At 31.1% G+C, this 16,969-nt stretch overlaps 1 protein-coding gene across 1 annotated transcript in view; it reads right to left on the bottom strand.

Moving 5' to 3' along the window:
* Positions 1 to 9,997, bottom strand: part of LOC145316884 (uncharacterized) — an 80,884-nt gene extending 70,887 nt beyond the window's left edge. The window contains exon 1 of the mRNA XM_080157687.1: positions 9,728 to 9,997. The gene's annotated coding sequence lies outside the window, so the exon portion shown is untranslated. The remainder of the gene's footprint in view (positions 1 to 9,727) is intronic.
* Between the last annotated feature and the right edge of the window lie 6,972 nt (positions 9,998 to 16,969).

Below are 16,969 nucleotides of genomic sequence, written 5' to 3'. Positions count from 1 at the left end.
ATTAGCTACCCAGCACTTTATTTATAATTTTCTATGGTTTATTATTGGCTGAGAAAGACAAATATAATTATTTTAAAAGATTTACCCTTGGTAAACTATACACAATATACAGGGATTCAGGGAGGAGACAATGCACAATAAATTAATTTTAACACCAATCATCTACGTTAAATTCTAATTTCAAAGGTACCAGGCAATTGTATATGAGAAATAAAGGGATGTAAATTAATATAAATATTAATAAAGATCCAATGTCCTTCACCTCCCTATAAAAATATATATTTATCTAGTTTCTTAATATTTATAAGCATGCTTCAAACAAATAAAATAAGACACTCAAAGATGAACATATTGATATAGATTATATTGTCATGATTTTTAGGGCATGGTGGACCACATGTGATAGTGTGATCCTGACCCTAGAGTATATATTTATATAGATTATATTGTCATGATTTCTAGGGCATGGTGGACCACATGTGATAGTGTGATCCTGACCCTAGAGTATAGATTTATATAGATTATATTGTCATGATTTCTAGGGCCAGGTGGACCACATGTGATGGTGTGATCTTGACCCTAGAATATATATTTATATAGGTTATATTGTTATGATTTCTAGTGCATGGTGGACCACATGTGATGGTGTGATCTTGACCCTAGAGTATATATTGATATAGATTATATTGTCATGATTTCTAGGGCATGGTGGACCACATGTGATAGTGTGATCGTGACCCTAGAGTATATATTTACATCGATTATATTATCATGATTTCTAGGGCATGGTGGACCACATGTGATAGTGTGATCCTGACCCTAGAGTATATATTTATATAGATTATATTGTCATGATTTCTAGGGCATGGTGGACCACATGTGATAGTGTTGTCCTGACCCTAGAGTATATATTTATATAGATTATATTGTCATGATTTCTAGGGCATGGTGGACCACATGTGATAGTGTGATCCTGACCCTAGAGTATATATTTATATAGATTATATTGTCATGATTTCTAGGGCATGGTGGACCACATGTGATAGTGTGATCCTGACCCTAGAGTATATATTTATATAGATTATATTGTCATGATTTCTAGGGCATGGTGGACCACATGTGATAGTGTGATCCTGACCCTAGAGTATATATTTATATAGATTATATTGTCATGATTTCTAGGGCATGGTGGACCACATGTGATAGTGTGATCCTGACCCTAGAGTATATATTTATATAGATTATATTGTCATGATTTCTAGGGCATGGTGGACCACATGTGATAGTGTGATCCTGACCCTAGAGTATATATTTATATAGATTATATTGTCATGATTTCTAGGGCATGGTGGACCACATGTGATAGTGTGATCCTGACCCTAGAGTATATATTTATATAGATTATATTGTCATGATTTCTAGGGCATGGTGGACCACATGTGATAGTGTGATCCTGACCCTAGAGTATATATTTATATAGATTATATTGTCATGATTTCTAGGGCATGGTGGACCACATGTGATAGTGTGATCCTGACCCTAGAGTATATATTTATATAGATTATATTGTCATGATTTCTAGGGCATGGTGGACCACATGTGATAGTGTGATCCTGACCCTAGAGTATATATTTATATAGATTATATTGTCATGATTTCTAGGGCATGGTGGACCACATGTGATAGTGTGATCCTGACCCTAGAGTATATATTTATATAGATTATATTGTCATGATTTCTAAGACACGGGTTGCCTCCAGCTATTTATGTTTCCCGTATACTCTTAAATATCACAATTTCATTTTGTTTCATTAAACCAAAACTTAGATTTTGATTATATTTATCTATTTATCTACTTTTAACTTTAAAGCGATAAACAAAGTCTGTTTTTAATAATGTTTATCGAAAAATTCGTCCCTATTGATAAAGAAGTTTAGGACAATCAAAAAATATCCATACAGAATTAAATATTTTTTATCATCTTATAAAAAGCAATGGCAAGCTGTAATTAGCAAAATTCAATAAAATATATGTACATTTTTTAATGATTTAAAATTCATGATAAGATTTTGAACATGTGATAATAAGAATTTTCCGATATATTTTTTACAGTTTTGTTTGATCTTAAGAAAAAACTATTAGGACAGAGCCAGCTTAGCTACAGGCCTGGGGTAGCCTTTACATTTTCAACTTTCATCTGGCTGTATTTCAGTGACACAGCAGGGATAGGAGTATGACTGGCAGTTTTACTATTTTCTTTCATTTTCTATTAAAAACTAATTCTAATGGTTTATATTTGTACTATGTGGAATATATAATCATTAATTTAGATATAATCTTGGACTTTTCTTCTTTATATAATTGTAGATTTTTAAATACATTTTAAAAATATTTTTTCCTATCATTTATCCTTTTTTAAAACAACTTTTTTTGACATTTGCCAATAAAATTTTAATTTTCTTAAAATATATCATTTCCTTATTATTTATTTATTTTAAGAAATGCTTTTCTTTTTTATATTTAAATTAAGGAATTATTTTAAATTCAAAGTACACCATTTTGGCATTAAGGATATATTGTTAAAAGTTCTAAAACTTATGTTAAATTTTAATGATTAATAAAAAGTTATCTCTGCTACTTTGCCTTATTTGTTTGTGCAATAAGCGTGCTGAAAATTTGAACATTAACTGGTGATTTTCTATATAAACAAGAAGTATAAAGTTAAGTGTAAATAAAGATAATTAATTAAAGATGATTAAAAAAAAATCAAAGAAGAATTTTAAGGCAAGTATAAAGTTCCAGCAGTGATGTCAACCTCTTAAATTGAATGCACTAGATTAATATTGAATATAGAAACTAGATTAATATTGAATATTGAAACGAATGAAAATCAATTTAAAAAAAAAATTATTCTAAACGTAGATTGAGTTGGCTCTATAGATCAAAAGTTAAGACACAAAAGCAAACTTGTGAGATATATGTCAGATAAAAATATGTAACATAACTGCTGGAAGATGCTAATCACTTGCTCTCGTTTGTGCATAGTCCTCTTTTAGATAAATTTACTTGCATAGTGTCCTTTTATATATATTTGAAATGTTGTCTGTGTGTGTCTTGTCCAAATTTCCTTGTCCAACATCTGGGATAAATCAGAATCATAGACTAACATGTTTTATAGAAAATTATTATGTAGATAACAATAGCTCAATCTGAACTATAGTCAAACTATTGGGTGAAAACATAAACTTTTTAATGATACTACTAAGCATTGAAGGAAAGTAAAATTGACAAATAATTATTTATATTTTACAGGATAATAAAGACAAAAATGGTAATTAGGTCTTGTTGCCCTATTGGTCTTAGTTATTAAATTAACAGAAGTTATAAAACCAAAATAAACTTTTGATATAGATTTCCAAACAAAAAACTTTTGTCCTAACATTTCTATAGTTTGAATCAAAGCCAGTGATTAAATAGACTGTATACAACAATTATAAAAATTTTAAGATATTTGTATCGATATTTACTTTAATTCCTTTTTTTTAATGAAAAAAATATATTTTCTAATGATTGAAGTGTGGCAGAATGATGTTTTAATTAAATTTTCTTGATAATCATGCTTGTATCATAAAGAAATCATTTTTATTAACGCCACACGAATCTATAAAACATGAAGTCTGTCAGTGTGTAACTTATATTTTCTATAACTTCTTATTTATTGACAGATTTTAAACTTTACAACTTGCTGATTTATCTAACAAATATGCCATATCTACGATTCCTGCCCAATACTATACATTTATCATTTCATTAATTTTAAACAATCCAACAATTTTAAAACATCTAATATATTATAAATGTGCTTACTGTGAAAACAAATGTTATTATTACTTCTTTCAATCTAGTATTTTCTAGATTGTAGTTGTTGCGCTACTTATGGACATAATTGTCTGTATTTTCAATTTTCATTTGACCTTTAGAAATGAAATTGATAGAAAGAACAATAATCTGGATATTTTCAAGAAAATTGTGTCAAAGCTTATCATAGAAACTCAGGGAGAAAGGGATAATTATCTGATAGTTTTGCCTGTAGTAGTCTATATTTATTGGGTTAAAAAGTTGATGTAGATTAATTTAAGATACATTTTCCTCTCTTTTCTCTGTTGAAACTCAGGGTGAGAGGGGACATTGGACGGTTTATTACACTAGTCCCCAAAGTCTCACAATAACGTTTTCTTATTCAATACCTCAACAACTTTGGGAACTTTTTGATTCGTTGGTTCAACAGGTTTAGTGTCCAAACGTTTCAACTACTAATTGTAATCTAAAGATGGGAAAACTTTTGTATTATCATTAAGGATGTACACCAATTTATCGGCCATTGTGTTATCCCTTATCCCTGGTAGAAACTGCTTCACATGTGATGTCAAATTTTAAAAAATTCTAACAAAATCTACAAAAGGACCGGTTTTCGCAACATTAGAAAATATTTAATTAAAATTTATGTATTGACTAACAAGAATCCTAACAAATTAATTTACAGCCCTTATAGATGAAAAAAAATAATTTGTTGTCTCATTTTTGTTTTTGCTTAATAGGGATCATTTGATTGGTAATTTCATAAAAAAAATTGAGAATTTGTCTGAACACCCTAACTTGAACCAAATAGTTTTTAGAAGAATTGCTTTTCCTTAATTTATTTTCATGTTTATTGTTGAAGTTTATGACTTTTTTAAAAAGTGATTTTAGATATTTCAAATACACTCTCAAATAAATTAATTTAATTATTTTTTTTTCAGAAACTAATTAACTCTTTCTAAGTGTAAAAGGAGATTTTTTATTGGAGGAAAGATTTATTTGTCTTTAATACTCTGATGATGAAAATTAAAAAATTAAAATCCTTAAAATTCTAAAGAAATACATATATAAATACATGTATGAAAGCCTTATCCAGTAATGAAAATTTAAGCATAGCCCGAAAGAATAGAAAATTAATAGTTATTTCTCGCATCGTATTATAAACAGCTTTCCGCGGATATAGAATGTACAATTATAAGATAAAAACCAGTTTTTTAGCCCCGAGGTGCCGAAGGCACGGGTTAAAAAAACTGGTTTTAATCTTATGATTGTACATTTTTATATTCGTAGAAAGCTGGATATAATACGATGCTAGACATAGTTTTTTCGTATGGATAAGAATCGGTTCCTATCCACCGGATTCGAATGAATACGAGAAAAGGATTTCCTGCCTATACATTTCATACCAGCTACTTTTATTATTATCTAGTTTCAGATTTAAATAAATAGAAATGTGTGTGTAAATTTGAGCAAAATTGGTTTAAATCACAGTAACTCAGCATCCGTTACTAACTTTGAAAAGCCACGCCGCCTGTCTACACTCTAGATTGCTCTTTGTTTATCTTAGCCTGCATTTGTAGCCGTTCTAATTATATTCAGATGGTAAGTCCTGACTTGAAATAACTTTATTTAAAATCCTTCATAATGTTGAAAATATTTATCTGTATCTATTCAGAAATCCGGCTTACTAATTCCCTTATATAAAGTAGTAAGTTTTGAAGCTTGAAGATTTTATTAACTACTTAACCGATATAGATCTCCAGCTATAGGGAAGCATAATATAGGTCCTGGGATTGTTTTAAATTATTTTTTATCTATATTACGTTTGGGGTTGGTTTTGGTTTGGTTGCTTCCCCTTGGACTACAAACCACCTAGATGATAGGGGTGCTACCGCTGCTAGTAATAAAAACTAAACTATTTATTGTGCTAAAGTTTGAAAAACATGTAGAATGTATCAATAGTAAGAAAAAATCTTGTAAATGACCTTACCAAACAATTATCTATAGGATATTATTATGTATTTATGAATACCGACATTATAAAATTGTAATAAAAGTTGGTTTTGTTGTATATAAAATACGATTATATTCATAATTACAAGCTGTTTAAGTAAAGATTTTTTCTTAAAATCCAATTTTTTTGTTGTTACTCCAAAAAGTAACAATTTTATTGTATTTGTCGCCCATACGAAACTACATCATTAATGACGGCAATTATTGACTGACATATTGACGAGACATGACGTTATACTATAGTAAAATCATTGACTATTTAAAGCAAAAAATAAGAGTGGCAATCTTTGACATAAATCACCGATTTATATTTTTTTTGTGTGTAAAAAATAGCATAAAACTAGAACGATTGTGTGTATATGTAAAGCATCCACAAGAAACTACAAATATTTTATATTAAAATATAATAATGTATATTTTCAATTGATGTCTTGAATAAGAAATATAGCAATTATTTTTTCAATTGAAAGCTCTAATTGAAAAATTTTTCTTAATTAGGGACGTACGTTCAGAGCCTAATTATAGAGTAGTACGCTACTGCAAAATGAATCCCAAATCTGGATGAAACGCTGGGTGAATATTCCTCGTTAAAATCTCCTTCTCGCTTCACTTAATATCATACTTACAATATTTTTATATAGGTATATTAGATTACAATTTATTAAAGGGTCAAACAATAGAATAGACTAAAACCATCAAAGGTCCTATGTGAATCTTCCTTGAAGAACTCAGACGCTATTGTGATCTCAACACAGAGACAAAAAATACCTTACTACTTTAAATAATAGGATTGGGCTATAATTTAACATACAATTCATTCTTGCTAGGGAGGGATGGGTCATTGGACTGTAAATTACACTGGTACCCAAAGTTTTGTAAAACTCGTAGGCTTAAAAGTTTTAGTACTTTTATTGAATATTAATTGGTTGGTTCAAATTAGCTGTGTATTAACTATATATAAATCCAAAATTGTATTTCTTTATAGTTAGAAATGTTGTACATCAATTAAGCAACAAATGTCTTATCTCTTCAGATCCTTGATTCTTGCTAACATTACTACAAAAATGCGATAGAAATATCTAACTTTTAACATAGATAAAAAGACTTACAATTAATGATCTATATATATAATATGAAGCAGCTATAATAATCTATTTGACAATGCCTATTGTAAATCTAAACTATAATAAATCAATATGTATATTAAAGTGTACGCAAATATGTATATACTAGTTGACTCTAAGGGGATCAGGAAAATAGCCTAGAGCCACTAAAATATAAAAGTTATAAGGCTTTCCTGAAAAGTACAATTAATTTTGAATACCAGTGTCCGAGATCAGACAAAAAACTGTATTACTTTAAATTAGGGGATAAATCTGAATTCACAATTGTCCATGGATAAGTAAATAAAAAAACCTAATTTTGTTTTCTTTTTATGTTACACAGTTAAAATGAGCAAAAAAATCTCCCAAAACCCTTAAAAGTCCTAACTTTTACCTAATTATGTTAATCTACAGAGGGGATATTTTTGTTTATCATCATTTGGATGTTCATCACTTATTCATTAATATCCCTGAGTAAAAATAAATAAGTTTATTGTTTGTTATTTAAATAGAAAAGATAAAATTAAAGTATTTAGATTAAATACCATTTTAAATATTTAGATAAAGCAAATTGCATTTTTTTTCATATTAACATTTTTTTTTATGGTTCATGGTTTTAATTTCAAATAATTCTTTATCGTGTAATATCGCTTTATTTTTTTAAAAGAGCCATAAAAATGAATTGTTCCTAGAATCTTTCTGAAGGTTCAAATTAATAGGATACTTCTATCATGTAACTATTTAATTCAGTTCAAACACCACTTAACTGAATGTTTTGACTTATAAGTACGTTTTTAAATTAACTCAAAAATAAAAATAATACATTTGCTTATAGATTAGCTTCGGCTCCTAAATTAATTTGAAGCAGGAAGAAAATCGAGTTCATTGAGATGATAATTTCTGATAGAAAACATAATAATAAACACGAAAAATTCCTACCACAAATTGCCCCAAGGCCATAATTGTTTTTTAAAGCCCACGAAAAGAAAATGATATACATTAAGTTGAGGACTAAATACAAGGCACTGAAAGACTCTGCCTAGTAGATGCACGCAAATATTTCACAGTTGAAAATTAAGATCTCAAAATCAGAAAGTTTTGCTTCAAAAGTCCTAACTATTTGATTTTGTATGATTATGATTTTTGGCCAGTTTGTGGGCAAAGGCATTCCTACTTAAAGTACAAAAACGCTTTGATCCTTGAGTAACGTAGTACCATATTAACAACAACTATAGTTATGTAATGGTTTAAGACAAGATTCAAACCCGCCACCTAATATTTCAAAATAATATTTTTAGTGGTAAAAACCTAAAATTAATGCTCAGAAACGGTCAATTTCAGGTTTGGATGAAGATTGGGTATACATACAACTTAAATCCATCTTTTCTGTTATCCTATTATATAAAGTGGTAAGTTTTTTTTGTCTTTAAGATCTCGGATATTACTGGTCCGAATGTCTAGTACTTTTCTGGGAAGCTTTATAAATGTCTTGTGGTGGTTTCAGGCTATTTTCCAGACCACCCTGAACTCCCCTAAAGGGGGCAAAGCAACTAGTAGTATATATTTTACTGTCTCCATTTTGTTATGACAATTTCTACTGTGCTACTTCATTTTGCAAAAAGCTTTGCGTATATCTAGGGGTGTGATTGATACTTTTCTTAGGGGGGCTCACACACACACACATTCGCTGTCATAAGAAAAGAAAGAACAATGATAATTTGTTATATTTTAATCACAAATCATTACATAGTATAGTTACTGCGCCTTTAGACTCCAATCAAACTTCCTGTCAAAATTAGAAAGAAAAAAGCAAAAAAAGCTTTTAAGATAAAATGTACATTAAAGTTCCATCGAAAATTAACATTATTGTCTTTTATAAAAACATTTAGGGGAGGAGATGTTAATAAAATAGCCTTAAACCACCGAAGTATGTGATAACTTTCCTTAAATGATGGAACTTATCGGTTCAAGGGTAAACAAGACTTTAACAAACAGATGACAAATGAAACCTTCCTAATTTATAGGTTGTTTGGATCTGAGTATTATGAATATACAATTCATCAATAATTTGAAGATTAACATATTAAAATAACAACCTAAAAAAGGATTGGGCTTCAAAAGTCTAAGTTTAAATTTTTTTCTTTATTTTACTTAGGTCAATATTCTGTATAACTTCGAGTATACCTAGAATGATGACATAAAGGGTGTCCAAAAAATACGCAGATTTTTTAGATTTTAATTACGCGGCTTGTGTTAATAGTAGAAAAATATTACGCATACTGTTAAAACCGCTAAGAAGTCTATTTTTTTGGAAATATAAGAACGATTCCTCTGCTACGTATAGTTAGGTAGCTACATGTTAAAATGTCCCAACTGACTTAAAACTTGACTTGCGAGTAAAGTTTGGGACATTTTAACACCTAGCTTCTAGATTATTTGTAGCACAGGAACCGTTCTTAAATTTCCAAAAATTAAAGTTTATAGCGATTCTAACGGTATGCGTAACATTTTTCTACTATTAACACAAGCCGAGCAATCTTTAAAATCTACGCATTTTTTGTACACCGATTTACAGCAAAAATGAGCAAACAAAATGATTAATAACAAAGTTTCACAAAGCAAAGACTATTCTCTCGATCTTATGCATACTACAGGCCCCTTGTGGAACGTGCAGACATCATGGCGCAATAACGTATATATATACCCTAATTACAGAAAAGCGTTGCTTTTAAGAAAAACATCAAAATACTTACATTTAAAAGCAGATGATTGTATAACTGGTCCACAGAACAGAAAATCTTTTCACTAATATGTGTATAATATGTTGCAAAGATATTTATAAATTATCACTTATAATTCTTTTGCACACTGTTTTAATAATAATTATTGGGTGTTGAAAAAATCCGTTAAATCCAAGAGTACATTTGTTTTATAAAACTGATTTTGTCTTAATATAAAAAAAAAAACTAGCGACAGTCTGCTCCTTGGCAGACTCGTGGGGATGCCTAAGACCAACTGAAGATGTTGCGCGATTTATGATCTCAAAGCATGTCGGCGGCGGCGGCTGCGGCGACCACGGACGACGCTTCAGAGTTCTTTCTGCGAATTCGGGCTGTTGGTGGGAAGAGGACATTTAGGGTGTGGGGAATTATTGAATGGAGGGGGGGAGGGGTAAACAGGGGGGTTGCCACGGCGACAACAATGTTGAAAACGACGTCGATGTTCATGATGCACACACAACAACAATCCTCCTCTCAGTTGCGTCAAACATACGCACAGACGATAACGCGCACACACACAGGCAAGATACTTACTCATCCACACACACACACACTAAGCATGTGCTCATGTGTCAAATGTTTAAGTGTGTGAGTCTTTGTGTGCGCGTGTTTATATGATAATGTGCGTGTGTGTGTGCGTGTAGACCCTTTACACTTCCGGATACTTATACAGCGCTTACACAGACACACACACTCGCAACAGCTTTTTATTTGGACACATAGAAGATATTTCTACAACAGCCATCTCTCCTTCTCTCTCTCAAACACACATTCTATTTCTCTCCCATTTTGTCCGCTCTGGATCTGTTAAAATGGCCAGCGAATGTATGTGTGAGTGTGTGTGTGTAAGTATATATGGATGAGCATGGGTAAAGAAAACTAGGCAACTCTTCTGTATGCCCATCTTATGCTCAGATAAAGGAATACACAAATACATAATTTATTTTAGAAAATTATTTTTCTTCTATAGATTTAATTTAAACGGGATAGATCAATGGCAAAACAATATGATTAAAACATTTTGATAACCTCTTTATGAGTTTTATTGCTCATAAATTTAATTGAACGAATTGGGGTTTGATCAAATGTTGTTGATTAATTTTTTTGAGTGACAATCGGTAATATCAATCCTAAGCACTTATATTTATGTCCGCTAAGTTCTCGTAACATCTGCTGAATCGATCGTTCCAAATTTTCAGGGAAGTTTTTAAAATTAATTTAAAGTTGGTTCATAAAATGGATATTTTATAACTTTAACACCAGAGTTTCATCTTCTCTAATAAAGTGAAATACGAAGCGGGATAAAATAACGATACCCCTCATCTACCATCAATACTCCATTAACTCCCTTCCTATATACTGGATAAACGCACTGACCAATAAACAAATTCCATTTTAGCATATTCGACATCCATTGTTGTTATAATGTGGTGTCAAATGTATATCTTCCTTCCCCCCTGCGAGTATGCATTCATTGTAGGTTAAATAAGGGTTGTGAAGACAAGGAGGCAGGGGGGGGGGGAGTTGAGCTAAAAACTTATAGGGACCCTTTCGGGGGGCCAAGCTGTTTATGTACATTTCATAAATGTAAACGAAGTGTGCAATTCATTTTATCAGTCTTATGGGTCCTTGTCCGTTAGCTGAGGTTACCTCTTTAAGTTTCATAGTGGCAAAGTGGCACAGCAAATTGGAGGAAATTTAATTCAAGAAGCCACTTGAAATTCTGCCCAACTAACAAATGGCCACATAGCAAAATCTCTGGCGTGTGGAAAAAGTCTAACAATCTCCTGAACAGTGGCATGCAGAGGATTTTGCTAGGGTTTTGCACGAAGCGTTTCTGAAAAATTTGACACTTCTTTCAAATCAAAATCGAAAGGGTTGTAAGCGTTAGGGGGGCGTTTTGAAATGTAGACCCCTCTCAAGTTGGGTGGAAAGGGGTGTAATCCCTCCCTTAATTTTGCCAGGGAATTGGATAGGATTGTTATTGACTAAAATTTATGTAATTTCTCAAATATATCAAAGTTATTTCCAAAAAAGGCACATTACAGTTTGTAATGTATGTCTCCTTCAATTGACAACCTTTATCTTCATGTCTTGTTGTCAATTTTATATGGTTAAAATAAGATTCTAGCCAAAAATTATATCTTGTATGGACATACAAATTTTAAAAAGTAAACGAGTATACGAATATTATAGCTTAGCTGAGGTATTAATATTTCATGAATCAAAATTATTTTTTGTTCATTGAAAACAAGACATTATCAAAAAGTTTTGCTTCACATTTTTATTAACAAATTTCAAAAAGAGTTAATACAATTAAATGATATTCAAATTGTATGATGCATGATGGTCATTTTAAATTTCAAGTCTTAATGGATGAAAAAAAGATGGTTAAAGAGTATATTTTAAAGAAGCTTAGATGCCAAAAATATTTTGATAAAGTGATGTTATTAGTATGAAAGGTTTATAAGAAAAATTAATTTTGATTTATTTAACAAGATAGGAACAGTTGGGAAGCTAAATTGTTTAAGGACCTTCAAAGAGGAAACTTGTATAAATAGTCAGAATTTAGACACTCTTAGATTAGCCTAAACCATTAAACCTAAGTAAGGTTAAGTTTCAGGTTATAAAATTGTTATTGTATTTTATCTTGAACCATTCAATATCCAAACTATGAGATGCATCGGTATGTATAAGTTATGAGTTAGCATCTCTAGTTTAACCTAAACCATTCAATATCCCAACCATAAGATGCATTGGTAGGGTTAAGTTTCAAGTTAAGACAATAGCTACTCTAGTTTATCCTAAACCATTCAATATCCCAACTAAAAGATGCATAAGTATTGGATTAGTCATTCTATTTAATAATAATCATTTCATTTCTTCACTTTAAGATTTACAGCTAGGATTTGATTTATAATAAACAATTTGATATCCATAAGATGCATTTTTAGGCTACTAGTTATAAAAATTAAATGAATATCCACTCAATTTTTTCCTTGACCATTAAACATCCTAACTATAAGATGCATAGTTGGCTGAGGTCACAAGTTAATGTGTTAAAATTCATTAAATATTTTGACATTAAACAACCAATTTTAATAAAAGTTTTATTGGTAGTGCAGCTTCTCTATGAATAGGACATGTCCGTACGTCCGTCAAAATATGTTGACATAAGTGGATCTGCTCAAAACTATGTAAGATCGTAGATTTTTTTACTGTGTAGATTCCCTTTAAACATGGGATAGTCCGACTGACTATTGACTTCTTTTTATTAGTTGTCATTCTTATGGTGCTGTTTTAAAATGTGCATCTTAAGCCTTTAGGGGTTCTAGATGGGGGGGAGGGGAGTTGCCCCATACTCCTTTTAAATTTTAGTTTTAAAAGGTAAAAGAAAAAAATGGAGGTTTTCTTCTTATATTGTAGATTGCTTAGTTTTAATCAGGTTAAAATATTTGTTTATTTGTGTGTGTGTGTGTGTGTGTGTGTGTGTGTGTGTGTGTCTTTGATGGTATTAGTATATGAATATAAGTAGCATGGACAATAAACTATAAATCTTGCTGGGCTAAACATAGATATTATTATCCTTGTTATCATAAAAATTTTACAAGAATATTATCAAATAATTTTGTGCTCAAGTCCTGACCTTTGTATATGCAATTTAAATATTTCTTTATGTTTCGTTACTATCATACGTATACTGTATCACAAGTTCTCAATATTCAAAAAAATTTAATTAAATTAATTTTACCTAGAAAATCAAGCAAAACACCCAAAGTAGGCTGTCAAAATTTGATGTTTTATGTTATGAAATAAAAGTTATGGCTAATATATTATCGACGTTCTAATGACATTTTGACTACAGTTGATATACCTTAAAATATTGTTTTAAATGCTGACACTTTGGCTTTTAAAATACTTAGAAAACTTAGATAACAACTATGAAAAGTAGGTCATAAATGGACAGATGTCTTAATGAAGAAAAGCAAAAATCATATTTAACAATATTATCTGCTATTTATAAGGCTTAAAAATTATCAAAATTTCTTTTCAAGCATTTTTAAGAAGCTATGATAGTGTTCTAAAACGATTTATTACTATGTATGTACTTGTCTATTAGTGAATCTATATTTATTTCATCCGATTTAGTCATTCAATTTTATCAAAATTTTAGCATTCTAGCTGTACTGAATTAAGAGTTGCTAAAGTATACTAAAAAAAATACTTTAAATATCCGCAAACGTATATAAATGTTGTTTTAAAGCATGAGATAAATGTGTGCTGCTTAAATTTCCCATGGTAATTTGATTGCTGGCAGCAGCTTGTTTAGCAGCCTGTCTGCCAGCCTGGTTAGCCTGCCACTCGTACCATCATAAACATTTATGCATACCAACAAAAAAGAGATAATCAGCAAAAAAATAAAATGTGTTTCAAAAGAAGATTGATATTTATTTTAAATAATTTAGAGATGAGAAGTTGAAAGCTATAGGACAACAGAAAAAGTTTTAAAAATGTAACAAAAAAAGACGATGAAAGTTAAAAGGATTGTTAAGTGGACTGGCATACATATATGAACTAGGTAAAATTAAAAGATATGAAGAGGCAGTGATAAATAGAAATAATTAAAAGTGAATGGAGCAATGATGGCAGACCTACCAACTTAATCTATAATACAAAGATATCGGTAACCACTCAACCGATCGGATTCTACTCTTCAAGGAATATACCTACTGGTCCTGTGGTGGTTTTAGGCTATTTTTTTGGGGGTATGGGACACTCCAAGCCCCCCAAAAAAACAAAAAAAATCCCCCCGAATTTTTATGAATTTTGCCAATTTTTACGAATTTTGTAAATTCGCCATTTATTCGCGAAAATTTGCGACCCAATCGTATTTTTTTCGGCTCGGTAGGTAATAGAAGATGTAATTATAACTCTTGAGGCAAAGCCCCTAGAGGCTAGGGGCGAAGCCGCTAGTGTAATTATAAACTAACTTTGCTACTAAAAGAAAATACTACTGTATTGTATGTTGACAGATAAATCTGGATTTAATATGCACATATTTAAGAAGAAGAAGACTTGGGTTACCTTGCGACATCAGAGATCATACTTTAGATGGGTACTTTGATTCTTTAATAGAGTAGTTGCGTTACTTATAAAGTAACAAAGGGTCGTCAGCTATTTTATACGCAAATTCAAAGGGGTGCTATCTGTATTTTTGTCTGTCTGATTTGAATAACTCAGGTTGCTAGAATAAAAATTCTTCTAGAATTATTGGAGGTCCTTTGCAGGTTTCATGCTATGTTCACTTGAAAATAGGGTAACCCACTTAAAAACATCGAGTTAAAAAGTCCAATTTGTTTTCGAATTTTTTTTTAATTCTTAGAGTAATATAGAATTGCTGGAAAACCCACCCTACCCAAGTTTTAAGGATGAATTAAAATACCTTTTTCTGAATTATGCCTTCTATAAAACTAAAATCTTTTAGATTTGCCTAAATACCCACTCAACGCATTTCAGCCGCCAAGCCCAAAAGCTAACCATTACTTTATATGGAAGTTTTTACAACTAAGGGTGACTTTTAGTAGCAACAGTTTTTAGACAGTAATGTATTCTTTAGTAGTTACAGTAAACCATCTATAATACAAAGTAGAACGATGTCTGTCTGTCCGTCTGTCTGTCCGTCTGTCCGTCTGTCTGTCCGTCTGAAGCTTAAGATCTCGGTAACCGCTGAACCGATTGGGCTCTACTCTTCAGAGATTATACCTACTGATCCTGTGGTGGTTTTAAGATATTTTCTTGAGGGGTGGGACACCCCTAACCCCCCAAAAACAAAAAAATCCCCCCCTTAGAGGAGACTTCAACGTCAAATAAGGTGGTATCGTACATAAAAAATTAAATTTAACAAACAAAAACATTTAAAGTGCCACTAGAGGCCTCTAGGGGCGTAGCCGCTAGTATTATATATCTTACTAGAGGCTGCGCTCCAGGCATCTAGGGGAAGTAGACAGGTAAATAGACTGAAACCACAATGAGACATTTATAAAGTTTCCCTATAAGGTACACCCAATTCGGATTAGTATCTTCAGACAAAAAAAACATTACTTCTTTAAATTATATGATATAAGAGGAGGAAGTCTTACTGAATGTCTAAGGTATTGAGAACGTTGCTGAATAAGACTGTTATTATTGTTAGAATAGTTTATATATCATAGTTATGAGATTCTGATATATGGCATTATTCAAAACTAATATGTAAGCTTAAACTACTTTTAAATACAATTTGAATTGTATTTCGTTCAAACGCTTAAAAGATATTAGCAATTGTCATAACTACAGTTAAACATATCTAATTTACAGTTAACTAGCGGCTTCGTCCCTAGCCTCTAGGGGCTTTGCCCCAAGAGATGATAAAAAAAAATTAAGGTGAAATTCGTAAAAGGACCAAGGAAATCTTCTGCAAAAAAAAAATAAGGGGGGAATTTTTTTGTTTCTTTTTTTTTTTGGGGGGGGGGGTTGGGGTTGTCCCACCCCTCAAGAAATAGCCTAAAACCACCACAGGACCAGTAGGTATATATCCTAAAGAGTAAAATCCATTTGGTTCAGTGGTTACCGAGATCTTAAGCTTCAGACGGACGGACGGACGGACAGACGGACAGACATCGTTCTACTTTGTATTATAGATAGTTAAAAATATTTTAATATTCCAAGAATCGATATTTTATTACTTAGATACTGTACCAGATTTTCATGTACTCTAAAAAAGGGATTGCTAAACGATACCATCCTTTCACCCCTTTTACCCCATCCCCTCCCATCCTTCTGTATGAACGAACTGAACAATAAACGAGGTCTTTATTAGCAAACTAAATTAAAGACAAAAATTCCCCTGTCAATATATCCACTCACATTCTATATCCACTATTCAAAGGAATATTTATCAAGAGCTAATTTTAAGTTTGTAAATCCTGTAAAATATCTCAGAAAATATATAATTCAAAAATGAAAAATCATTTCTTTAAAATGATATTCTGTGTTTTTGCTTTTTGATAAAGTCGCAAAAACTGTTTGTAGGTTTTGTCCTTAAATGGATTTATTATTACTTCAGGGAGTAAGGGAGGAGACAATGGGCAATTAATTCAATTTAAGATTCTAGATTAATCCAGAAAAAATTAAGGAAACTGTAAAGGGAGAGGTAATACAATACAGAAAACTATA

The sequence above is a fragment of the Acartia tonsa genome, chromosome 4 (assembly GCF_053477335.1).
Source record: "Acartia tonsa isolate MP-2025a chromosome 4, ASM5347733v1, whole genome shotgun sequence".
Classification (NCBI taxonomy): Eukaryota; Metazoa; Arthropoda; class Copepoda; order Calanoida; family Acartiidae; genus Acartia; species Acartia tonsa.
Note: the sequence above shows the minus strand (reverse complement) of the source record. Positions and strands in the feature narration are given on the sequence as shown.